We start from the raw sequence: 27,699 nt of genomic DNA on the forward strand, positions 1-27,699 counted from the left end.
ATATACTGGTGGTCAGGTCACTGGTCACTAGTCACACTGGCAGTGGCACTCCTGCAGCAAAAGTGTGCACTGTTTAATTTTAATATAATATTATGTACTCCTGGCTCCTGCTATAACCTATAACTGGCACTGCAGTAGTGCTCCCCAGTCTCCCCCACAATTATAAGCTGTGTGAGCTGAGCAGTCAGACAGATATATAATATATATAGATGATGCAGCACACTGGCCTGAGCCTGAGCAGTGCACACAGATATGGTATGTGACTGAGTCACTGTGTGCTGTGTATCGCTTTTTTCAGGCAGAGAACGGATTATAAATAAAAGTGGTGGTCACTGGTCACTATCAGCAAAACTCTGCACTGTACACTACTGAGTACTCCTAATGCTCCCCAAAATTAGTAAATCAAGTGTCTAAACGGAGAGGACGCCAGCCACGTCCTCTCCCTATCAATCTCAATGCACGTGTGAAAATGGCGGCGACGCGCGGCTCCTTATATAGAATCCGAGTCTCGCGATAGAATCCGAGCCTCGCGAGAATCCGACAGCGTCATGATGACGTTCGGGCGCGCTCGGGTTAACCGAGCAAGGCGGGAAGATCCGAGTCGCTCGGACCCGTGAAAAAAAACATGAAGTTCTGGCGGGTTCGGATTCAGAGAAACCGAACCCGCTCATCTCTACCTATGACACGTCTACTGTTCCTGGGGATGGTTCTGGACATAAACCAGAAATAGTGTTTCTCCCGGAGGAGAAAGCCAAGGAGTTGTCATCTCTAGTCAGAGACCTCCTGAAGCCAAAATAGGTAGCGGTGCATCATTGCACGCGAGTCCTGGGAAAAATGGTAGCTTCCTACGAAGCAATCCCATTAGGCAGGTTCCATACAAGAACTTTTCAGAGGGACCTGTTGGACAAGTGGTCCGGATCGCATCTTCCGATGCATAGGCTGATAACCCTGTCTCCAAGGACCAGGGTATCTCTACGGTGGTGGCTGCAGAGTGCCCATCTTCAAGAGGGCAGCAGGTTCGGCATACAGGACTAGGTCCTAGTGACCATGGATTCCAGCCTTTGAGGCTGGGAGGCAGTCACACAGGGAAGAAATTTCCAGGGACTTTGGTCAAGTCAGGTTATTTCCCTACACATAAATATTCTGGACCTGAGGGCCATTTACAATGCCCTGAGGCCGGCAAGGCCTCTGCTTCAAAACCAGCCGGTACTGATCCAATCAGACAACATCACGGCAATCGCCCATGTAAGCCAACAGGGCGGCACAAGAAGCAGGATGGCGATGGCAGAAGCCACAAGGATTCTCCGATAGGCGGAAAATCATGTGTTAGCACTGTCAGCAGTGTTCATTCCCGGAGTGGACAACTGGGAAGCAGATCTTCTCAACAGACACGACCTCCACCCGGGAGAATGGGGACTTCCTCCAGAAGTCTTCCAATAGGATTGTACACCATTGGGAAAGGCCACAGGTGGACATGATGGCGTCCCGCCTCAACAAAAAGCTATAAAAGATATTGCATCGGGTCAAGGGACCCTCAGGCGATAGCTATGGACGCTCTGGTAACACCGTGGGTGTACCAGTCGGTTTATGTGTTCTCCCCTCTGCCTCTCATACCAAAGGTACTGAGAATAATAAGAAGGCGAGGAGTAAGAACGATACTCGTGGATGGCCAAGAAGAGCTTGGTACCCAGAACTTCAAGAATTTATATCAGAGGACCCATGGCCTCTGCCACTCAGACAGGACCTGCGGCAGCAGGGGCCCTGTCTGTTCCAAGACTTACCGCGGCTGCGTTTGTCGGCATGGCGGTTGAACGCCGGATCCTGAAGGAAAAGGGCATTCCGGAGGAAGTCATTCCTACGCTTACTAAAGCCAGGAAAGAGGTTACAGCAACTCATTATCACCGCATATGGCGAAAATATGTTGCATGGTGTGAGGCCGAAAGGGCCACAACAGAGGAATTTCAACTAGGTCGATTTCTGCATTTCCTGCAAGCAGGAGTGACTATGGGCCTTAAATTGGGTTCCATTAAGGTACAGATCTCGGCTCTGTCGATTTTCTTTCAAAAAGAACTAGCTTCAGTACCTGAAGTTCAGACATTTATAAAAGGAGTGCTGCAGAGTCAGCCCCCGTTTGTGCCTCCTGTGGCACCTTGGGATCTCAACGTGGTGTTGAGTTTCTTAAAATCACATTGGTTTGAACCACTAAAAACCGTGGATCTGAAATATCTCACGTGGAAGGTGGTTATGTTATTGGCCTTGGCTTCTGCCAGGCGAGTATCAAAGTTGGCGGCTTTGTCTTGTAAAAGCCCTTATTTGAGATTTTCCATATGGATAGGGCAGAATTGAGGACTCGTCCCCAGTTTCTCCCAAAGGTGGTGTCAGCGTTTCACCTGAACCAGCCTATTGTGGTGCCTAGGCTACTAGGGACTTGGAGGACTCCAAGTTGCTAGACGTTGTCAGGGCACTGAAAATATATGTTTCCAGAACGGCTAGAGTCAGAAAATCTGACTCGCTGTTTATCCTATATGCACCTAACAAGCTGGGTGCTCCTGCTTCTAAGCAGACTATTGCTCGTTGGATTTGTAGTACAATTCAGCTTGCACATACTGTGGCAGGCCTGCCACAGCCAAAATCTGTCAATGCCCATTCCACAAGGAAGGTGGGCTCATCTTGGGCGGCTGCCCGAGAGGTCTCGGCTTTACAATTTTGCCGAGCAGCTACTTGGTCAGGGGCAAACACGTTTGCAAAAATTCTACAAATTTGATACCCTGGCTGAGGAGGACCTGGAGTTCTCTCATTCAGTGCTGCAGAGTCATCCGCACTCTCCCGCCCGTTTGGGAGCTTTGGTATAATCCCCATGGTCCTTACGGAGTTCCCAGCATCCACTAGGACGTTAGAGAAAATAAGAATTTACTCACCGGTAATTCTATTTCTCGTAGTCCGTAGTGGATGCTGGGCGCCCATCCCAAGTGCGGTTTATCTGCAATACTTGTACATAGTTATGGTTAACTAAATCGGGTTATTGTTGAGCCATCTGTTGAGAGGCTCTATTGTTTCATACTGTTAACTGTGTTTTCATATCACGAGTTGTACGGTGTGATTGGTGTGGCTGGTATGAGTCTTACCCGGGATTCAAAATCCTTCCTTATTGTGTACGCTCGTCCGGGCACAGTACCTAACTGAGGCTTGGAGGAGGGTCATAGTGGGAGGAGCCAGTGCACACCAGGTAGTCTAAGATCTTTCTAGAGTGCCCAGCCTCCTTCGGAGCCCGCTATTCCCCATGGTCCTTACAGAGTTCCCAGCATCCACTACGGACTACGAGAAATAGAATTACCGGTGAGTAAATTCTTATTTTTTCACAGGTACCCCATGGATTCTACATGGAGAAGAGGACCGAGCCTCGTGGGAACATAGGTAAGTATGTGTGTATGTTGGTGTGCATGTATGTAATAAAGTTGTACTGTCACGGTGTGTGTGTCCTGTTTTTATTGGGGTATTTTTTTAGTAGTAGTACTACAGGTACCAGTGGGCCCGGTTTTCCACCGCATGCTGGTACTTGTGGTTCTCCAAGTACCAGCATGCGGGGGAGGCTTGCTGGGACTTGTAGTACTGCTACTAAAAACAATATTCACAATTTCTCACAAGGCTATCAGCCCCCCATCCGCCGCCCTTGGATGGGGGGGACAGCCTCGGTCTTCACCCCTGGCCCTTGGGTGGCTGGAGGGGGGGGACCCCTTGATTGAAGGGGTCCCCACTCCTCCAGGGTACCCCGGCCAGGGGTGACTAGTTGGGGTTTTAATGGCACGGCCGCAGGGACCGATATCAAAGTGTCCCCCGGCTGTGGCATTATGTACCTGGCTAGTGGAGCCCGGTGCTGGTTTCAAAAATACGGGGGACCCCTACGCTTTTTGTCCCCCGTGTTTTTGGAACCAGGACCAGGCGCAGAGCCCGGTGCTGGTGGATTAAATATGGGGGAACCCCTGTCATTTTCCCCCCCATATTTTTTCAACCAGGACCGGCTCAAAGAGCCCGAGGCTGGTTATGCTTAGGAGGGGGGACCCCACGCAATTTTTTTTTCTGATTTTACACTAAACAGACCCTTTCCCATAGATAACCATGCACAGATCTCACTGATCCGTGCATGGTTATCCAAACTCGACTGGAAAAAGCAGGTCTATTTTTTTGCTGCTTTTTTTAACGAATCGAAAAAAAAAACAGACCCGCACTTGAGCACTCAGAGACTAACACCCAAATACGAATGAATAGTGAATGCCCGTATTCTATGAAATAACAGCCGCGTTTGACCGATGGTCTATTCATTCGTATTTCGGAACTTTGCAAATCAAACCATTACGAATAGACCAGACACTGCCGAGATTGGTGCTTAGTGAATTCCCGGATTGGGACTTAGAAAAAAAAACACAAATCGGACAAACTCGGATTCTTAGTAAATACTGGCCCAGGTTGCTTACCAGCTGTATTGTGTTCTGGGATCTGTGTTGCTAATTGTTACTTTTGTTCTATTTATTTTTTGGCTACTGTAGTGTTCTTTGTCACTGTCTGCCTTATGTACAGCGCTGCGGACCACTTGTGGCACCATATACATAAAGTGTACTAATATAATAATAATAATAATAATAATAATAATAATAATAATAATATCTACGGAGGTAACCGCTTCTTAAATTGTCAGTAGCCGAGAAAGAACCTTTCTAAAGGCATTTTGCTGGAACAATGGCTAATGTCCGCTTCTTAAAGGGACCCTCCTAGAGAGTAGATGTTATAGATAATTTCACACCTACGTTTTATACATGTTTCTATGGCCTATAAGAACCCACTACACCCATAATTTGGACTTCAGCATCCGCGAACCATACAAAAGTGGGACAATTGGTTCACTAAGAGGGATTTGGGCCCAATAGGAATTCCATGGTCTCAGTGATGTCACCAGTTCCTAGTGAGTTAATATGTTGACCTCAGGAATATTGATCTAGTCTACAAAATTGATCCCTACTGTACTTAGCAGGCTGGAATCCTGCACCAGGGGCTCCATAAAAGCATCACTGACACCTAGTTACTAGAGATGAGCGGGTTCGGTTTCTCTGAATCCGAACCCGCCCGAACTTCATGGTTTTTTTCACGGGTCCGAGCAGACTCGGATCCTCCCGCCTTGCTCGGTTAACCCGAGCGCGCCCGAACGTCATCATGACGCTGTCGGATTCTCGCGAGACTCGGATTCTATATAAGGAGCCGCGCGTCGCCGCCATTTTCACACGTGCATTGAGATTGATAGGGAGAGGACGTGGCTGGCGTCCTCTCCATTTAGATTAGAAGAGAGAGAGAGAGAGATTGACCTGATTTACTGGAGCTTAGGAGTACTGTAGAAGTGTAGAGAGTGCAGAGTTTACTAGTGACTGACCACAGTGACCACCAGACAGTGCAGTTTTGTTTTATTTAATATATCCGTTCTCTGCCTGAAAAAAACGATACACACAGTGACTCAGTCACATACCATATCTGTGTGCACTGCTCAGCCCAGTGTGCTGCATCATCTATGTATATATATCTGACTGTGCTCAGCTCACACAGCTTATAATTGTGGGGGAGACTGGGGAGCACTCCAGTGCCAGTTATAGGTTATAGCAGGAGCCAGGAGTACATATTATATTAAAATTAAACAGTGCACACTTTTGCTGCAGGAGTGCCACTGCCAGTGTGACTGACCAGTGACCTGACCACACTGACCACCAGTATAGTTAGTAGTATACTATATTGTGATTGCCTGAAAAAGTTAAACACTCGTCGTGTGACTTCACTTGTGTGGTGTTTTTTTTTTTATTCTATAAAAAACTCATTCTGCTGACAGACAGTGTCCAGCAGGTCCGTCATTATATAATATATACCTGTCCGGCTGCAGTAGTGATATATATATATTTTTTATATCATTATTTATCATCCAGTCGCAGCAGACACAGTACGGTAGTTCACGGCTGTAGCTACCTCTGTGTCGGCACTCGGCAGTCCATCCATAATTGTATACCACCTACCCGTGGTTTTTTTTTCTTTCTTCTTTATACATACATACTACTACATCTCTTTATCAACCAGTCTATATTAGCAGCAGACACAGTACAGTACGGTAGTTCACGGCTGTAGCTACCTCTGTGTCGGCACTCGGCAGTCCGTCCATAATTGTATACCACCTACCCGTGGTTTTTTTTTCTTTCTTCTTTATACATACATACTACTACATCTCTTTATCAACCAGTCTATATTAGCAGCAGACACAGTAGAGTACGGTAGTCCACGGCTGTAGCTACCTCTGTGTCGGCACTCGGCAGTCCGTCCATAATTGTATACCACCTACCCGTGGTTTTTTTTTCTTTCTTCTTTATACATACATACTACTACATCTCTTTATCAACCAGTCTATATTAGCAGCAGACACAGTACAGTACGGTAGTCCACGGCTGTAGCTACCTCTGTGTCGGCACTCAGCAGTCCGTCCATAATTGTATACCACCTACCCGTGTTTTTTTTTTCTTTCTTCTTTATACATACATACTACTACATCTCTTTATCAACCAGTCTATATTAGCAGCAGACACAGTACAGTACGGTAGTCCACGGCTGTAGCTACCTCTGTGTCGGTACTCGGCAGTCCGTCCATAATTGTATACCACCTACCCGTGGTTTTTTTTTCTTTCTTCTTTATACATACATACTACTACATCTCTTTATCAACCAGTCTATATTAGCAGCAGACACAGTACAGTACGGTAGTCCACGGCTGTAGCAACCTCTGTGTCGGCACTCGGCAGTCCGTCCATAATTGTATACCACCTACCCGTGGTTTTTTTTTCTTTCTTCTTTATACATACATACTACTACATCTCTTTATCAACCAGTCTATATTAGCAGCAGACACAGTACAGTACGGTAGTTCACGGCTGTAGCTACCTCTGTGTCGGCACTCGGCAGTCCGTCCATAATTGTATACCACCTACCCGTGGTTTTTTTTTCTTTCTTCTTTATACATACATACTACTACATCTCTTTATCAACCAGTCTATATTAGCAGCAGACACAGTACAGTACGGTAGTCCACGGCTGTAGCTACCTCTGTGTCGGCACTCGGCAGTCCGTCCATAATTGTATACCACCTACCCGTGGTTTTTTTTTCTTTCTTCTTTATACATACATACTACTACATCTCTTTATCAACCAGTCTATATTAGCAGCAGACACAGTACAGTACGGTAGTCCACGGCTGTAGCTACCTCTGTGTCGGCACTCGGCAGTCCGTCCATAATTGTATACTAGTATCCATCCATCTCCATTGTTTACCTGAGGTGCCTTTTAGTTGTGCCTATTAAAATATGGAGAACAAAAATGTTGAGGTTCCAAAATTAGGGAAAGATCAAGATCCACTTCCACCTCGTGCTGAAGCTGCTGCCACTAGTCATGGCCGAGACGATGAAATGCCAGCAACGTCGTCTGCCAAGGCCGATGCCCAATGTCATAGTACAGAGCATGTCAAATCCAAAACACCAAATATCAGTAAAAAAAGGACTCCAAAACCTAAAATAAAATTGTCGGAGGAGAAGCGTAAACTTGCCAATATGCCATTTACCACACGGAGTGGCAAGGAACGGCTGAGGCCCTGGCCTATGTTCATGGCTAGTGGTTCAGCTTCACATGAGGATGGAGGCACTCAGCCTCTCGCTAGAAAAATGAAAAGACTCAAGCTGGCAAAAGCAGTAGCACCGCAAAGAACTGTGCGTTCTTCGAAATCCCAAATCCACAAGGAGAGTCCAATTGTGTCGGTTGCGATGCCTGACCTTCCCAACACTGGACGTGAAGAGCATGCGCCTTCCACCATTTGCACGCCCCTTGCAAGTGCTGGAAGGAGCACCCGCAGTCCAGTTCCTGATAGTCAGATTGAAGATGTCAGTGTTGAAGTACACCAGGATGAGGAGGATATGGGTGTTGCTGGCGCTGGGGAGGAAATTGACCAGGAGGATTCTGATGGTGAGGTGGTTTGTTTAAGTCAGGCACCCGGGGAGACACCTGTTGTCCGTGGGAGGAATATGGCCGTTGACATGCCTGGTGAAAATACCAAAAAAATCAGCTCTTCGGTGTGGAACTATTTCAACAGAAATGCGGACAACAGGTGTCAAGCCGTGTGTTCCCTTTGTCAAGCTGTAATAAGTAGGGGTAAGGACGTTAACCACCTCGGAACATCCTCCCTTATACGTCACCTGCAGCGCATTCATAATAAGTCAGTGACAAGTTCAAAAACTTTGGGTGACAGCGGAAGCAGTCCACTGACCAGTAAATCCCTTCCTCTTGTAACCAAGCTCACGCAAACCACCCCACCAACTCCCTCAGTGTCAATTTCCTCCTTCCCCAGGAATGCCAATAGTCCTGCAGGCCATGTCACTGGAAATTCTGATGATTCCTCTCCTGCCTGGGATTCCTCCGATGCATCCTTGCGTGTAACGCCTACTGCTGCTGACGCTGCTGTTGTTGCTGCTGGGAGTCGATGGTCATCCCAGAGGGGAAGTCGTAAGACCACTTTTACTACTTCCATCAAGCAATTGACTGTCCAACAGTCCTTTGCGAGGAAGATGAAATATCACAGCAGTCATCCTACTGCAAAGCGGATAACTGAGGCCTTGGCATCCTGGGTGGTGAGAAACGTGGTTCCGGTATCCATCATTACTGCAGAGCCAACTAGAGACTTGTTGGAGGTACTGTGTCCCCGGTACCAAATACCATCTAGGTTCCATTTCTCTAGGCAGGCGATACCGAAAATGTACACAGAACTCAGAAAAAGAGTCACCAGTGTCCTAAAAAATGCAGCTGTACCCAATGTCCACTTAACCACGGACATGTGGACAAGTGGAGCAGGGCAGGGTCAGGACTATATGACTGTGACAGCCCACTGGGTAGATGTATGGACTCCCGCCGCAAGAACAGCAGCGGCGGCACCAGTAGCAGCATCTCGCAAACGCCAACTCTTTCCTAGGCAGGCTACGCTTTGTATCACCGGTTTCCAGAATAGGCACACAGCTGAAAACCTCTTACGGCAACTGAGGAAGATCATCGCGGAATGGCTTACCCCAATTGGACTCTCCTGTGGATTTGTGGCATCGGACAACGCCAGCAATATTGTGTGTGCATTAAATATGGGCAAATTCCAGCACGTCCCATGTTTTGCACATACCTTGAATTTGGTGGTGCAGAATTATTTAAAAAACGACAGGGGCGTGCAAGAGATGCTGTCGGTGGCCAGAAGAATTGCGGGACACTTTCGGCGTACAGGCACCACGTACAGAAGACTGGAGCACCACCAAAAACTACTGAACCTGCCCTGCCATCATCTGAAGCAAGAAGTGGTAACGAGGTGGAATTCAACCCTCTATATGCTTCAGAGGTTGGAGGAGCAGCAAAAGGCCATTCAAGCCTATACAATTGAGCACGATATAGGAGGTGGAATGCACCTGTCTCAAGCGCAGTGGAGAATGATTTCAACGTTGTGCAAGGTTCTGCTGCCCTTTGAACTTGCCACACGTGAAGTCAGTTCAGACACTGCCAGCCTGAGTCAGGTCATTCCCCTCATCAGGCTTTTGCAGAAGAAGCTGGAGACATTGAAGGAGGAGCTAACACGGAGCGATTCCGCTAGGCATGTGGGACTTGTGGATGGAGCCCTTAATTCGCTTAACAAGGATTCACGGGTGGTCAATCTGTTGAAATCAGAGCACTACATTTTGGCCACCATGCTCGATCCTAGATTTAAAGCCTACCTTGGATCTCTCTTTCCGGCAGACACAAGTCTGCTGGGGTTGAAAGACCTGCTGGTGAGAAAATTGTCAAGTCAAGCGGAACGCGACCTGTCAACATCTCCTCCTTCACATTCTCCCGCAACTGGGGGTGCGAGGAAAAGGCTCAGAATTCCGAGCCCACCCGCTGGCGGTGATGCAGGGCAGTCTGGAGCGACTGCTGATGCTGACATCTGGTCCGGACTGAAGGACCTGACAACGATTACGGACATGTCGTCTACTGTCACTGCATATGATTCTCTCCCCATTGAAAGAATGGTGGAGGATTATATGAGTGACCGCATCCAAGTAGGCACGTCACACAGTCCATACTTATACTGGCAGGAAAAAGAGGCAATTTGGAGGCCCTTGCACAAACTGGCTTTATTCTACCTAAGTTGCCCTCCCACAAGTGTGTACTCCGAAAGAGTGTTTAGTGCCGCCGCTCACCTTGTCAGCAATCGGCGTACGAGGTTACATCCAGAAAATGTGGAGAAGATGATGTTCATTAAAATGAATTATAATCAATTCCTCCGCGGAGACATTGACCAGCAGCAATTGCCTCCACAAAGTACACAGGGAGCTGAGATGGTGGATTCCAGTGGGGACGAATTGATAATCTGTGAGGAGGGGGATGTACACGGTGATATATCGGAGGATGATGATGAGGTGGACATCTTGCCTCTGTAGAGCCAGTTTGTGCAAGGAGAGATTAATTGCTTCTTTTTTGGGGGGGGTCCAAACCAACCCGTCATATCAGTCACAGTCGTGTGGCAGACCCTGTCACTGAAATGATGGGTTGGTTAAAGTGTGCATGTCCTGTTTTGTTTATACAACATAAGGGTGGGTGGGAGGGCCCAAGGACAATTCCATCTTGCACCTCTTTTTTCTTTTATTTTTCTTTGCGTCATGTGCTGTTTGGGGAGGGTTTTTTGGAAGGGACATCCTGCGTGACACTGCAGTGCCACTCCTAAATGGGCCCGGTGTTTGTGTCGGCCACTAGGGTCGCTAATCTTACTCACACAGCTACCTCATTGCGCCTCTTTTTTTCTTTGCGTCATGTGCTGTTTGGGGAGGGTTTTTTGGAAGGGACATCCTGCGTGACACTGCAGTGCCACTCCTAAATGGGCCCGGTGTTTGTGTCGGCCACTAGGGTCGCTAATCTTACTCACACAGCTACCTCATTGCGCCTCTTTTTTTCTTTGCGTCATGTGCTGTTTGGGGAGGGTTTTTTGGAAGGGACATCCTGCGTGACACTGCAGTGCCACTCCTAGATGGGCCAGGTGTTTGTGTCGGCCACTAGGGTCGCTTAGCTTAGTCATCCAGCGACCTCGGTGCAAATTTTAGGACTAAAAATAATATTGTGAGGTGTGAGGTATTCAGAATAGACTGAAAATGAGTGGAAATTATGGTTTTTAAAGTTAATAATAATATGGGATCAAAATGACCCCCAAATTCTATGATTTAAGCTGTTTTTTAGGGTTTTTTGAAAAAAACACCCGAATCCAAAACACACCCGAATCCGACAAAAAAAATTCGGTGAGGTTTTGCCAAAACGCGGTCGAACCCAAAACACGGCCGCGGAACCGAACCCAGAACCAAAACACAAAACCCGAAAAATTTCATGCGCTCATCACTACTAGTTACTCGCGCAGGCCCTAGGCAGAACCCAAATGGCATGGGCGGTGCAGGAGCACCATTCACAAGCCACAATATAGAGGCGGCAGCTTGTGATTGGTCGCTGAAGCCTGCCACCATGTAAAAATAATATGCTTAATAGATGAACTAATTAAGAGCCCCAGAAATAATGTCTAATCTTCCCGCTAGGCTATTTCAGCAGGGCATCTTGGCGGCAGCCCAGCATCTCCATAAGTGCTGGGTACACCCCAAAGAGTGACAAAGACGAGGCTTCTCCCTGTCTGGCCACGCTCTCGACGGGGTCTCCATGCTGTTTACTCTAGAGTGGACTCAAATGTCCGCATGTTGACCTTTGGCTCGAGGAGAGTATCGGGTGCCCATTGGAGCAATTCAATTGCTTGCCCATTACTGCTGACACACCCAATAGCACCGGCTTAGCTGGGCAAAGTGGCTAACCCCGGCTAAAGTCCTGGTTGGGGTGCACAAAAACGGTTAATGGGCACCTGATCGGAGCAGCAACTGAATTGCTCCATCGAATGCACATTAGTTAAGGCGTCCAATTAAAAAAATATAGAATTACCCCCATAAATCAATCCTTCCTTACTGATGTACTCTTATCTCTAATATCACAGAGAAATCAAGACTGAAATTAATAGGAACCATGTATTTTCCATCTCATCACATCCTATCCTATTGTATATACTCTTATCTCATCAAGTCCTATATATGGACACAAACAGTGCATGGGGCTTACATCACGCCGGGACCAGCAAATTGGAGCATAAATGACATGGTTTATAATATCCGGTGGGGGTGGAGTTTGTCGTACATCTTACCCAGAGCCTGCCACGCCTATGATGTAGAGGCGCTTTATAATTACACTGCAAATTAAAATTTTACAAAATGTTATAAGAGTCTGTTTGTGCTCTCAGTTTTTCTATTTTGGATTTAGATGTAAGTTTGGAGACGCTCCTCCCTAATCCAAATCTCGCAATGCCAATATTTACGGAGTTGAGTGATTACCAGCCAACCACGCATGCGCGATGGTCGCATTGCGCACATGCCAAGGTGCCTCAGTGATGCTACTCACAGTGAGAATTTTCTTTGCAAAGTGATTGACCATCGGTGACTGTTTGGGGGAGGTAAAAGGGAGGAACAGCACAAAAAACGCAGGTGTTGTGCAACCATTTTTGGGGCAACTCTACATTTGCGATTGCGTACGCAGAAAACGTGGCGCAAGCATCTACAGTAAGTTCCCATTCTGCGTGACCATAAGATTACTTAGATGGACAATTACTGCTGCGTGTTTAGACGCAGTTGCTTGGATCTGCAAAGCCGCCAGAGGGGCGTCTCCATACATTTCCAGGTGGCTGCAGCATTAGCCTATTTTTTGTACATTTGGTGCGTACGGGACCGCAGTTGCAAATGCATTAGCATATCTCAAGCCCATAGATTAATCCTATCCAATCAGTATGCCTACTGTCCCGGAACAGCCGAGAGGCTCCCAAAATCGATTGGCACTCACAGACGCTCAGAAAAAAGTGGGCAAGTCTCCTACGCCAACAGCTGACGCAAGTTAACTGTCCACTTACAGAGTGAAGCGGATGGCCCCAGAGACCAATTATGTGATTCTCTCTGAATTGTATCATCACAGCAACACCTTCGCTGTACATTGCCGATTGCGGCCCATAAGTTCTCCCATGGCTTTCTCCGCCCCCTATGATGAGTCACCCTGTGCCGTTGCGGCTACCCTGTCCCAGAGGGGACAGACAGAAAGTCGTCAACCATATAACAGCATATAGTCTTTTGTGGAACTGTGTGATGTGTCAGGCCTTTTACATTTAACATTACAGTGTGAATCAGGGCTGCCATCAAAAATTGTGGGGCCCGGGACTGACAAAATAGACAGCCCCCCCCCAAAAAAAAAGATTCAGCCACACCACTCCACCACTATGTGATGTCACACACATGACGTTACATATAGGTGGAGCATTGCTGCGGACATGCAGGATTCACAGAGCTGATCGGCAGGGAATGCTTGTTTAGGTCCTCCCTGAGCATCAGCCCACTGTAGGAGCCAGTGGTGGGCGCCCATCTCTATAACGGCCTGGGACTCCAGTCCCCACAGTCCCCCCCTGAGGGCTGCCCTGGTGTGAATTATACCTAATAAATTTATTTCCAAAATACTAGTATATTAAAGACTTTGCATTTACTTTTTGCAGCCAATATATTATATGCAATGCAGGTTCTAGCGTCTCAGAATACAGGGTTATATCCACAATATACTGCAAAGGGTTAAAAGACTAGGTAAGAGGCTTAAATCAGGGATAAAACAAGCATTTCCAATCTCTGTTTCCTACATTACAGTTTCTGATACGAACATAGAAAAAAAACGAGTACGTCTGTGTATTTTTTCCCCCCTCTCCCCGTTAACGTCTGTTCTAACAAGCCGACTTGAAATATCTACTCTGCGGCTTTGAAAAACTCTCAGCTGTTAACCTTCCCCTCAGGTTGTCTTTGAACAAAACACTTTGAGAGCGGCTATATATTTCCTTTGAGATACGCCACCCATGAGGTTTTTCATGTATAGCGTTTGTTGACGATTTGTGTAGATTAAAAATGTCTATGGTAGGTATTCATTTGGATAAGTACTGTAATTTTCTTTCTACTAATATTTGTCTGAGTCCTATTTTACCTAAATATATTTGTAACCACTTTTGTAAAGGTTCCTAATTGCTTCTTTGTGAAGCCGCTATAATGATTAGGCTCTTTATCCTGTTAACCTTCGAGGTGGCGGCTTGTTGGAGTAGCTTGCGGAAGTCTGGGGACCGCAGGTCACTTAATTCCTATGTTAATTTTACAGTAGTGACTAAATCAGCTCACTGCAGGCGTGCGGTTACACCGAGGATTTTCAGGAGCGCAGGGGAAAAAAATGGAATTGAATGAATAGATTAAAGAGAAATGTTACACGTGTAACTGGGTACTATACGTGTCGTTTTTTACTGAATAAAAGGAACTGTACCACTTGAATTTTGCCTTTAAAATCTATCTGCGTCATAGGATGATGGTGGGCGACCACTTTACCCGCCACCCATATAACTGAAGCGTTCCATGAATATATACACAGCTTTGTTTCATATTGGGATTGGCTGAACATCCCCAAAGCTGTTGCCTATAGTTTATGTACTAGACATGGGCCCTCAATCCGAGTTGTTCGCTCGCTAGCTGCTTTTAGCAGCATTGCACACGCTGAGCCGCAGCCTACTGGGAGTGTATCTTAGCATAGCAGAATTGCGAATGAAAGATTAGCAGAATTGCGAATAGAAATTTCTTAGCAGTTTCTGAGTAGCTCGAGACTTACTCCTACACTGCGATCAGCTCAGTCAGTTTCGTTCCTGGTTTGATGTCACAAACACACCCAGCGTTCGCCCAGACACTCCCCCGTTTCTTCAGACACTCCCGCGTTTTTTTCGCACACTCCCATAAAACGGCCAGTTTCCGCCCAGAAACACCCACTTCCTGTCAATCACACTACGATCACCAGAACGATGAAAAAACTTTGTTAGGCCGTGAGTAAAATAACAAACTTTTGTGCTAATTTACTTGGCGCAGGCGCACTGCGAACATTGCGCATGCGCAGTTTGCGACTAATCGCTCTATTGCGAAAAAATCTAACGAGCGAACAACTCGGAATGACCCCCATGATTCTGACATAGGGGTCTATTCAATTGATGTTGGATACTTTCTGACGGAAAGGATACGACATTTCAGTATTCAATTTGTGGCCAAATCCGACAGGTTTTGGCCGTTCCAGACAATGCCAATCTGACTTTTTTTTAAAGCCGGATTGACATTGTCGGAAACAGGGCTGCAATCTGTCCGATTTGGCCGGCGAATCTGACAAAACACGTGGATTCGCGGCCAATCCGCCGATTCATGTGACAAGTCGGAATTTCGGACTTGTTGGATAAACGGCAGTTTGATTGAATAGGTCGAATCTGGATTCGACCTTAAACTGTCGGAAACTGCCGTTTTTACGAAAAGTCAGGAATTCCGACTAGAATTGAATAGACCCCATATTCTGTACTTCACTCAGTTATTGATACTATATTTGTCTGCTCTCCATGGTCCTGACTCTTTTTGACAGTTGCCCACTCACCGTAGAGAATCCTTACTTAGGGGACAAATCAAAGCTGGGGAAGCAGGAGGGACAGGTCACCTAAAGAGTCAAGTGCATGACCCCACCCAGTCACCCCTATCAATCAACAAACCTCATTACCTGTCAATCTGAACAAAACTTATCACACCAAGCACATAATTAACCTATAACACACAAGACGGCTGAACACACCAAAAACGCGGCCTTGGATTAAACTTGCCTCACTCTCATTCAAAACTAAGCAAGGAGGGGACTTTTCATGGATTTCCTCATCAAGCCCCATTAGACACCTACCTCTAGTAGCTGCTAAAGTGGTGGTAGCTACACCAACTGCCAGTGACTCCCAGCAGGTGATGTTTGGCATTATGTGGGGGATGTGGGGCACCCCTGGAGCAGCCACTGCCTACCTCCATTGCTACCCAGGTTATTCTAATGTGGGTTATGCTTGACAAGTTGTTTTCTGCACCCACGTTTCAGGATAAAATGCCTAATCAAGCCCTTGCAAACTTCATCCCTTGCTTCATTAACTCAATGAACGGTCAAATTACATCGGAGAAAAGTGCAGAATTCTGCACTTAAACATAGAATGGCGAAATTCTGTGGGGAAGTTAGACAAGTTTTGCTCCTTTAATTGGCTGGCTGCAGTCACGTGACTACTGGTTAAAGAAAATGGCTGTATGACATTAGCAATGATCTTCGTTCCCATTTTGAAAGAAATGGAAAAACTGTACAACTTTATCCCTGCCTTAATTTTGTATCCTGTAAGAAATTTTGCTCAATACCAATCTTCAAAATACACACAGGTATGGGATCTCTTCATTCAGACCCACTTATCCAAAAACTTCCCATGATTTAACAGAGACAGACATTAATTACCAAATACGGGTGTAGTATGGTATGCCGGCAGCCAACATACCAGCACTGGAATCCTGACTGCCGGCATACCGACAGCTGGGGGAGCGCAAATGAGCCCCTTGCGGGCTCACTGCGCTTGCCACGCTGCGGGCACGGTGGCACGTTACGCGTGCCACGCTATTTATTCTCCCTCCAGGGGGGTCGTGGACCCCCAAGAGGGAGAATAGTTGTTGGTATGCCGGGTGTCGGGATTCCGGCGCCAATATACTGAGCGCCGGGATCCCAACAGCCGGCAAACTGAATACCACCCACCAAGTACTTCTTCATAAAGTTACTATGTCAAGCTCCACTAAGAATGTTATTTATGAAGGATAAATCAGGGGCAAACACAGAATGTTACGGCAGATAAGAACCACTTGGCCCATCTAGTCTGCCCCTGTACAACTACATATACACACTTACACAATAGGGTTAATTTTTGGTGGGAGCCAATTAACCTACCAGTATATATTTGAAGTGTGGGAGGAAAGCGGAGTACCCAGAGGAAACCCACACAAGCTCAAGAAGAATATACAAACTCCACACAGTTAGGGCTATGGTGGGAATCAAACCCAGGACCTCAGTGCTGTGAGGCAGTAATGCTAACCACTACACCATCCGTGCTGCCAATATTTAGGTTTGGCTTATAGAGTAAGATAGTGGATTGAGGGGGAAGGGCAGAAATGTGCATGGACAGAGTATGGGAAGAGTGACAGCATGTCATGTAGTTTAATGAGATGGGGGGGGGGCTTATGTATATTTAGTGACGTTCCAACCCGCCGATAAGGCTGCATATGCAGAGTGTGTTTCCTAGCTCTCTCTATATTGCACATGCGGCAGATGTTAAGTCCTACCTGCGCAGTACTGTGCAAGGAAAGTCTGGACGGCGTTGAGACATCTAAGTATATATAACGCCATTCTGAGATGGCGTTACATTTTTTTACCCAAACTGCAAAAAACGTGACAACTTTTTAAAAGCAAAAAATGCAGTGAAAAGGGGTCATCGCTGCCTGATAGATAGTCCTGGCAGACCACCCAAACATGCACAAAACCAATCTCTATTTATACCCGCTGGAGCCAGAAAATGCTCAGTTTCTGACCGCTGGGCAACGTAAAGAACATCATATGAACACAACAGTCAGTATAAATGTTTCTGTTACACCAACAAACTTAATAAGCCTTTAAGATGGATTCTGGATAACTTTGGTCCCAGGCGGCTCTCCATCTGCAAGTGGCAGATTACTGCTCGGCTCCCCTAATATAGAACACTGATGGCTCCAAGGTTCAGTAAAGGTCTGAGTGCACCACTAAGGGGAACACTAATGCAGCTGAGGGGGTCCTCTTTAGGTGGAGTCATATAATAAAGTAAATGTCAGGTGAACGTATTAGGGACAGTATAATTATGGCATGTAACTCTTGTTCTCACGTTGCTAGGCAGCTGGGACGCTGCAGGCAGCCGCAAGGAAGCATTGGCTCACGCTGGCTACCGGTCCCGGGTGTTACTAAACAGCCGGAACACCTCTCCCTGCCATCCCGCCACTGCAGCTGCAGATAGTTGCAAAAGTGGTCACATGATCTCAGGCCTCCAATCAGGATCTGGGGGCTTGTTTTCTCTGGAGTGTGTGATTGGCTGCTGGGAAAGGTAAAAGGCAGGTAGTGCTGAGCCTCCTGGCTGGTTATAGTGCCCTTGCCCTGCATAGAAGCTGGCCTGCCCATGTTCCTGCCCTCACTGCTGCGTCTCCAACCTCTTGTATTCTGGCCTGTATTCTTACCCATCAGCAGTAACTTATTATACCTCAGTACCTGCCAGCATCTATCTTATACATCCCTGCTGCTATCTGCATTCCTTTGACTACCAGCAAGCATCCTGGTTCCTGTAGGCATTCCCTGGTAGATGGCCACCGGTGACCTGTGCTAGGTACTGACACTTACAACTACAGTATGCACTCAGTCATGTGACACCCTCTATGGTCATATATTAGCCTGTAAATCATAAAGATGTACAAGCGAACGTCTATTTTCAACTCAAGAGCAGCAAAATGAATGAAGCTACTGAGTGGTAATCAGCTGCCCGGTGCCACCTGGATCTTTGTTATAAAGGAGGCTATAGCATGGCTATAGAAATAGACCTATTAGCGTGTACCGTGTCACTCGTTATTACACAGATCTTATATCTAGTTACTGTTACCTGGTTTATCGGAGACTGCGGTGTCACCTTTGTTTTTTCTTGAAACTGCAAAAGATAAACAAAATTGGTCAATTACAGATTAGCAAATAATGAGGACTGAATTTGCAGCAAGTCATCAGGTTCTGTATTATGTCAGAGAGCAGTATTCCATGGGGTACTGTACAGTACACTACAAGGCAGGATATGGTATTACAGTACAGAAGCAAAGGTAGCTTACGGGTTCTCATTATATTGGATTGTGCCACAGATGACCCTTAGTGTATATGCACTTGTGTGTTAGGGAACTTAGAGTGTGAGCTCAGGTGGGGCAGGGATGAATATTCTCTGTACAGCGCTGTGTAAACTATAGGAATAAAACAATAGAAAATAGGAATTCAATACCTACCGGTAATTCCTTTTCTCCTAGTCCATAGTGGAACCTGGGATTCTGTACTTTAGTACCATGGGGTATAGATCGGGTCCACTGGAACCTGGCACTTTAAAAACCTTTAGTGTGTGTATGTGTGTGCTGGCTCCTCCCCTCTGTGCTCCTCCTACCAGACTCAGTCTAGGAAAACTGTGCCCGAGGAGACTGACATAATATGAGAGAAGAAAAAATCCAACAGCAGTGAGGCAACAAGCCAACACACAACCAGAAACAAAAGGAGGGTGCTAACCAGAACAGAGGATAGCAACACCGACCTAACCAGGATAGCACGGCTACCCCAACAACATAACGGGCCGATCTAACCCAATACTTACATAGGCAAGCAGGAACGAAGCACAGTATCCACTACCGACTGGGAGAAAAGGAATTACCGGTAGGTATTAAATTCCTATTTTCTCTTACGTCCTAGTGGATACTGGGGTCTTGTACTTTAGTACCATGGGGAAGTCCCAAAGCTCCAAAATGGGTGGGAGAGTGCCGAAACCCCTGTAAAACCGCCTGACCAAACTGTAGGTCATCCTTGGCCAAGATATCGAACCTATAAAATGTAACAAACGTGTTCAAACCAGACTAAGTAGCAGCTCGGCACAACTGTAAGGCCGAAACACCCCGGGCAGCCACCCAGGAAGAGCCCACAGACCTCGTCGAGTGGTCCTGAATAGACGTCGGCAAAGGCAGAGCTGTCGAAGAATAGGCCTGTTGAATGGTCAATCTGAGCCAACGAGCAATAGATTGCTTAGAAGCCGGCCGACCAGTCTTGGAGGCATCATAAAGGACAAACAGCGAGTCAGATTTCCAATGACGGGCTGTCCTTTTGACATAATCTTCACAGCCCTGACCACATCCAAGGACTCAGGACCAACGGAAGCGTCAGACAAAACTGGAACCACAATAGGCTGATTCACATGAAAAGCTGACACCACTTTCGACAAAACTGAGGATGGGTCCTAAGTTCCGCCCTGTCTTCATGAAATATCCAATAAGGGCTGCTATAGGATAAGGCCCCCAGTTCAGAGACATGCCTGGCAGATGCAAATGCCAATAACATCACCGTCTTCCCGGTGAGAAATTTTAACTCCACCCTATGATATAACCACATTGAGGTCCTATGGAGCCGTGGGAGGTACAAAGGGCGGTTGCATATGAAGAACTCCCTTTAGGAAAGTCTGCACTTCTGGCAGCAAGGCAAGCTGTCTCTGGAAGTAAATAGCGTAGAAATCTGGACTTTGATGGAGCCCAACCATAGGCCTATATCCACTCCCGCTTGCAGGAAAAGTAGAAAACGACCAATCCGAAATTCCATGGGAGAAATCTTTCTACCCTCACACCAGGAAACATACTTCTTCCAGATACGATGGTAATGTTTTGACGTAACCATCTTCCTGGCCTGGATCCTGATGGAAATTACCCTGGAGGGAAGACCTTTTCTAGCTAGAATTTCTCTCTCAACTTCCAAGCCGTCAAACATAGCTGCTGTAAGTCTGGATAGATGAACAAACCTTGTTGAAGAAGATCGTCTCAGAGCGGTAGAGGCCAGGGATCCTCCAGAGCCATGGTTAGGCAGCCCAAGTACCATGCCCGTCGCAGCCAAACTGTGGCAATTAGAATTGGCTGAACGCTTTCCCTTCTTAGTCTTTTGAGAACCCTTGGGATTAGCGGTAGTGGAGGGAACAGGTATACAAACTGGTACATCCACGGCGTCGTCAGCGCGTCCACTGAAACCGCCTGCGGATCCCTCGTCCTGGAACAGTAACGGCATAGCTTCTTGTTGAGTCGAGAAGCCATCAGATCTATCTGCGGATAGCCCCACTGGTGAATTAACTGTTGAAACACCTGAGGATGTAGTCCCCATTCCCCCGAATGGAGGTCGTGCCTGCTGAGGAAGTCTGCTTCCCAGTTGTCCACTCCTGGGATAAATTTGGCTGAGATGGCCCTTGCGTTGGCCTCCGCAAAGAGGAGGATTTTTGATACCTCTCTCATCGCCACTCTGCTTCTTGTTCCCCCTTGTCGGTTTATGTATGCCACCGCCGTGGCGTTGTCTGACTGAACCTGGATCGCCTGATCCTTTAGGAGATGAGAAGCCTGCAGAAGAGCATTGTAAGTTGCCCTGACTTCCAGGATGTTTATCGGCAGTGATAAAGCTAAATATTTATCTTATATAACACCCTTTATGAGGTCTAAGAACACTGTACGCTATTCACGTATGGAGTACCGTAAGGGTACGCACGTTGCGTAACAATCGCTTAGCCGTAGTCGAGACGCTCAAGCGTCACGTTCGCTCACGGCCAAGAGATCACAGGCAGGCACGCTATTGGCTGCCGACTAACGTAATGATTCGCTATAGCGTAGCGGGCGCTCGGGACCACGAGGAGATCACCAGCGGCGCTGACGCTCACAATGTTAAACCTTTATATCTAAACCATAAACAATGTATTATGCAGCAAAACCTTAGTATAGAGATAGAGTGTAGATGCAACCTTGTGTAGCCTGATTATCTTAAAAGCTGTTCGAGCGTCACCGACGCTCTGAAAATGCTTAACACTATGAGAAATACACAGATACCTGGGCTTAGGGTCCAACGCCTTATATATATATTATGAATGTTATACTTGCAAAAGAATTAATACAATACAAGTCATACACTACAATATAACATAGACTAACTAACCAGATAACTACACAGGAAATACAATACAATACTATTACGTTTAAGAGAATACGAGAGAAGGAGGAGAGAGAGAGAGAGAGAGAGAGAGAGAGAGGGATATGGCTCAGAATAACAAGGAAGACAATATGATTGCGGAGAAAAACTTACGCACAAAGGGGAACGATCGCATGCGCCTCTGGACATCCAGCTCCCGATTATCAGCAATGAGAACCGTTGAAGAGTGAGAGCTGGATGTGATCGGCTTGTCTATTTATGCCCCACACACAATACAATTCAATGGTCTCTACAATCTCATTGTTCATTGGACACAGGAATTCCTCCTCGCATTATAACAAAAGGTCATAGGTTGATTCATACAGGTGGGCTGTGACAATTTCCAACTGCTCAGGTGGGTGGGAAACTAGGTTTCCCGCCGCATGGATAAGTAAGTGCAAATAATAGTAAATGGACATAAACTTCTTATGTCCATAACTATTCGCACGAGCGATTAATCCGCTCCAAACCAACACCGGAATATTGCTAATTAAATACTCTTCCGATGGATACTAAACACCACTGTATTACTCCTGTCTGACCCTTCGTATCAAACAAAGAGGGATTTCTCCGTACATGAACATTCTATATTAACCAAACTTTCAGAATCTATCAAAGGGACCATGATCTATAAAATACATTATAAAGTGAAAATATGTAACGAAAGAGTCGCCCGCTAGACGCATACAATCTCTACCGTAAATGCGCATACCGTGCGCCTGCGGGTGCCCGCAACAGCGAGTATGCGCACGCACGGGAGAGCGCACGCATGCGCAGCAGGGACACATATGAGGTGCAAATATGGCAGTGTGCATAGTGATATTTTTCTGACTTTGAGAGTCCACCCTTTGGCAGTCAACAATAACTGCCACTTCCTAAAACATTTCAAAACGAGAAAAATATATGTCAGGGGTTAATACATTTCCATGGTTGGGTAAGGGAGGAGAGAGGAGAAGGTGTGAAGAGTGTATGACCTAGTGGGATAGTAGAAGCATGTGTGTATGAATCCATGTTTGGGGGGTCATGTATCATCGTGCCGTACGTGTTTTAAATCAAGCTTCGAGGTATTGCGAAGTATACATTTGAATTACTTCTTATCCCGTGGTACGGGTCTGTGGATGGGCTGTCAAACTTTACCGAGCTCTTTTCGGATTTTGGTTGCAACAAAATGGGGAGCACATTTTAGTTGATGATACATGAATGGGGGAATATGTGATTGCTGATATCTGTGCCTGTATTCCCTATCGACTATGTGTGTAATTACCTGAAGGTTGTAGAGATGAAGAAAAGACATAATTACGGTAAATGCAGTGGTATTCTATGTCAGGTTAATGAACATTTGTCGGTTGAAGTCTTGTTCGGTGTCTGTTGAATGCAGTCTTCTTTGTGCTTTTGCCAAAAGGCGTGTGGGCAAAAAGCTTTGTCAATGTCCATAGGCTTACAAAAGTGTTGGGCTAGCGTAATTTTAAAATTTCTAGGGAAACTGGGGGTCTATGGCATTGTTCATCAAAAATCTGTGTATAAGGTTGTCAAAACTTCTTCTTTAATCCATCAGTTGTCTATATACAGGATCATCAAATTCCTCGTCAAAAGTGGGTCTTTTTACCTTGGGAAAAAACCAGAAAAACAGGTGAAAGAAACGGACCGTAGAAATCGCATTTTCATCACATCATTGTTTCTACATTTGGGTCATAAATCAAATCCATTGGAATTACAATTTCCTCACTCCTTAAACTCATTACCCTGGTACGACGTTTGCACTTCATTAAAGCCTGACCGCATCTAAATATCAAGCCAATCGTTATGATAACACCTAAGATACATAGGAGAAACTTCCCTATATCCATTATGACTCCTTGAGCCCATTCTCCTAAACCAGAGAACCAATTTCGCGGGTTCAACCATGACACCCAACCAGTCAGCTTATTACCTACAGCAGCAAGAGTGAGATTGTGTCTCCTGCGAAATTCCCACTTCAATTGGAGAATATCGTCCATCTTTTGGTCTATGACCTCGACCGGGTCCTCGGTGCTATTCGTAATATATGTGCAGCATTTCACGCCGTACTGCGTTGTCAGTGTGACACAATATCCGCCTGTCACTGCTGTGAGATAATTAAGAACCATTCTATGCTGGACCAGTTCTGTTTTATAAGCTTGAAGTTCTCTTCCAGTATACCTAAACGTGTCATCATACATTTCTGTGATATTGTCTAACAAATTTGCAAGCGCAGATATGTATTTAGAATTCAACACTCCTCTGGCGGTGCGAGTGATGTCTAACGCGATTAGAAACTGAATCCCGGTGGATTCATGGATCATGTCAGAGGCCGGATGCTCTGTTCTTTCTATCAGGTGCCGTTTAACTACGTGCTCGTAGTGGGTATGAGTATAAGGAGCTTGGGCAACACGGTGAATATCTTTTTTATTTTGGCATGTGATACAGTCATTACCTCAGGCAGTACTTTTCCAATATAACACAATCCTTCAGAGTTTGGGGCAAGCCACTTATACGCCTTCCTCCCGCATATGAAATATGCATCATCGGGGAGAACATATGGGACGGAGTAGGACATAACCATATTACACATCTTCCATGTGAAATCTCCTAACCTAATGCTCCCATCTGTTTAGTACGCGTATCAGTTTGTACGATATGTGCGCAGTATCCTGGTGATACCTCTCCAACTCTCGTAATCCTACTTCCTAGGGTATACCTATATCGGAAAGATTTTTCTCTACTGGCTATGTGGCGTATAAGTTCTGTATCTGTCGGCATTCTATCTGCTCTATATGAAAAGGTCATGGTTTGGTTACTCCATGACACTTCCCAATTTCCCGGCTTTCGGGGATTGGTAATGTTAAAACATATTAGGGACCTATCCACATGATATTGGTGGAGCTTCAAACTAGGAGGACTGGAGATATTAAACCTCCTGTCCACCGGTCTCCCACCCTTTAGCTCAAGTACCTCCCCTATCGTTAAAGGAAATGGTACTAGTCCTGATTTGCTATGACCTTGAGGTACTTGAGAGCATACCCAACAATCTGTTTGATTTAACACACTACCCACTAAGGAGTGATAGTCACTCAATGGATGCCGGTCCATGTGGATATTAAAACTGGATTGGCATTTCTTAATGCACCCATCCTCAACTACGTTGTCACAGAGCCTACAGATACAGTTCTCTTTTCAGCTAACACTGTTTACAAATAACATGGCTGCTAGATCGTTTCCGGTACTCGCCTTTTGCTTGGTGGTTGTGTTGTTATTGGAAATTTACACCTCTGTCTCAGTCATCGGGATCTTTCTGGATCCTTTCTCGACCTCACTGGTACTCTCGCCGGAACAGACTGCTCTGGTCAACATCATGGTCAACAGGAAAATCCATATCACAGTCTCTTTGGGCAAGTCCATCTTACAGGAGGAGAAAAGAAGAAATTTGTAATGGGGTACAGAAAATCAGTTTGAGGGGGAGAGAAACTTGTTACGATAATTAAGTTCTCTAGTCTTTGCTGTTCTTCCTGTTCTGTCGTCATCTCAAAGGTGCCGTCTCTCAGTCTTCCAAACGAACACTCCGGTGATGCAATCTTTCTTCCAAACCAGCGATCTTTCTGTAAGGAGCAAAAATCTTGCATTACCATTTGTCTAGCTGATGTGTGACATACCATCTTTAAAACATGAAAACATGAGTGAGAAGAGAGAGAAAACAAAAAACAAAAGAGAGAGAGAGAACAATCCATATATGTATATATCACATAAATCAACAGTGAACAACAACAAGGGAAAAAAACATTTTTCAAACATTTTAAAACATTGTCAGATCATCAGGCTGTCATATCTACATGTCCAATGGTTTCCTTGCGCAGTCCCTCCCCCCAGCACCTCCATATTCCACTGTCTGTATCTGGCCAGAATACATTGATGCGGATAGGTCATGCTGGGGTTTGGTAGACTTCTGCAAAGACCAAGCAGACATGCAATGTTTGAGTCCTACCAATAATTGTCAGAGATGGGGAGAGAAAAAGAAACATTCCACAGATACATTTACAACGTTTCACCCGGTCATTCCTGTGTCTTCAGGGAATGACCTCCCAATTTATTAACTGTTACCTCAGGCTTACCATCAGTCCTAGTGATCACCTTTCTTGACTACATATCATGGGTGTGGCTCAAAATTCTTCCTATATGATCCCTGATTGTAATTTGGTGTGTCATTTTCATTGTCTAGGGGGTCTGACCTTACGTGGGATGTTACAGTTACTGGCATAATGCCCTTCTCTTTTACAATGATAACAAACCCTGGGCTTCCTCCAAGTGTCAGTGAAATGGGGCCTTGGTTGATTTGATGCCTCCTCAAACGCTCGGATGCTCATCACCATCAACCGCTTTCCCTGTACTTCCCTGCTTCCTTGGATATCATGGTTATGTTGTTGTCTAGGGGGTTTATATACCTTCTGTAAATTTCTTGATCTACAATCTCTTGCATAATGGCCTTCCTTCTGGCAATTATAACACCTTATCACCTTGGACTTACCCACAGGGATCTGAGGCTCCTTTGTTTCCCTTTGCTTGATGCTGGTTTGCTCATGCCCAACAGCAGAGTCCCTTAATGCAATTACTGATTTATCTCTCCAGTATGGATTGGTGATCTGTATCCTTGTTCTCAACACTTCCTTTAAACAATCCATTAGCACAGATACTGCTACTTCTCTGTGCGGTGCACTTGTTTCAATGTTTTCTATACCCGTATACCTAGTCATGTCCTGCAATGCCCGATGGAAATAATTAGAAGTACTTTCCCCTTTGTTTTGTCTTATGGAGAAGATTTTGTTCCACTCGACAATGGCTGGGAAATATACTTCCAACTGTCGGTTGATCTGCTTAATACATTCCTGATTGTGTTCCTCCGTTTGAGGTACTTCTGTGTCTAATTGGCAATCAGTAATAAATTTCGCAGGGTCAACACTGGAGGGCAAACATGCCCTCAGCACTGTCCGCCAATCTTTGTTGGTGGGTTCTGTTGAGTTTCCTAGTTCTTTAATGAACATTTGACATGCGACTAGATTTTTCCTAGGATCAGGAAATTCAGACATAATTGATCTCAATTCGGTCCGGGACCAGGGACAGCGCATTGCACTGTCCTGGACGGGAATGGTTCCCTGATCGTCAGTCTTCCCATTGGGGACTGTGATCACCCTGACAGGACTAAACTCAATTACATCACCTTGTTTTGGTCTTACAATATGGGGTACATTTGTTTGTGCGTGATATAAAACATTGTACGTACCTGTGGACACGACCTCACCTGACCCTCCGTTAGGGGGTTTGATTATTGCCTTTACCGATTTGGTCGCGTCCACCTGGATGTCTTGTGTGATGGCTGCTGGAAGAGGTGCCGACATCGTGTTGGGTTCACTTTCTTGCTCGTATTCCTGAGGGAAGTTTGACATGGGGTGCAACTTGCACGGGTTAATAGTTGTACATTTAACAGCATTACAATTATCATTGTTATGTTTATTACACTTATTCTTATCATCTATACTACAGTTGCTAAGTGCGTTTTTATTGTTCAACATTGTGCCTTTCTCCGCAACCATAATCCTCTCCATTGCCATGTCTCTCCTCCCAAGATGAGAGTCAGATATGTCAGTTAACTCTCTTTGCAATTCACTTTCCTGTTGCCATAACTGCAAATAATCATAATGTTTGATCCGTCTCTTTGCTGGTTTAATAAGACCTATCCTTCTCCTTAGATTTAGTAACACTTCTGGGCTAAAGCTACCTATTCTTGGGAATTTCTCCCCGTCATGTACAGTCATTCTTTCCCATTCATCACATAAAATTTCTGTGTGTCTTCCGTATTTT

At 45.8% G+C, this 27,699-nt stretch overlaps 1 long non-coding RNA gene across 1 annotated transcript in view; it reads right to left on the reverse strand.

Annotated features, from left to right (window-relative positions):
* The window catches only part of LOC134970280 (uncharacterized), a 236,165-nt gene that overhangs the window by 201,529 nt on the left and 6,937 nt on the right, over positions 1-27,699 (reverse strand). Inside the window, exon 2 of the long non-coding RNA XR_010189758.1 lies at positions 18,704-18,748. This is a non-coding gene — a long non-coding RNA (uncharacterized LOC134970280). The remainder of the gene's footprint in view (positions 1-18,703; positions 18,749-27,699) is intronic.

This window comes from Pseudophryne corroboree, chromosome 11 (assembly GCF_028390025.1).
Source record: "Pseudophryne corroboree isolate aPseCor3 chromosome 11, aPseCor3.hap2, whole genome shotgun sequence".
NCBI lineage: Eukaryota > Metazoa > Chordata > Amphibia > Anura > Myobatrachidae > Pseudophryne > Pseudophryne corroboree.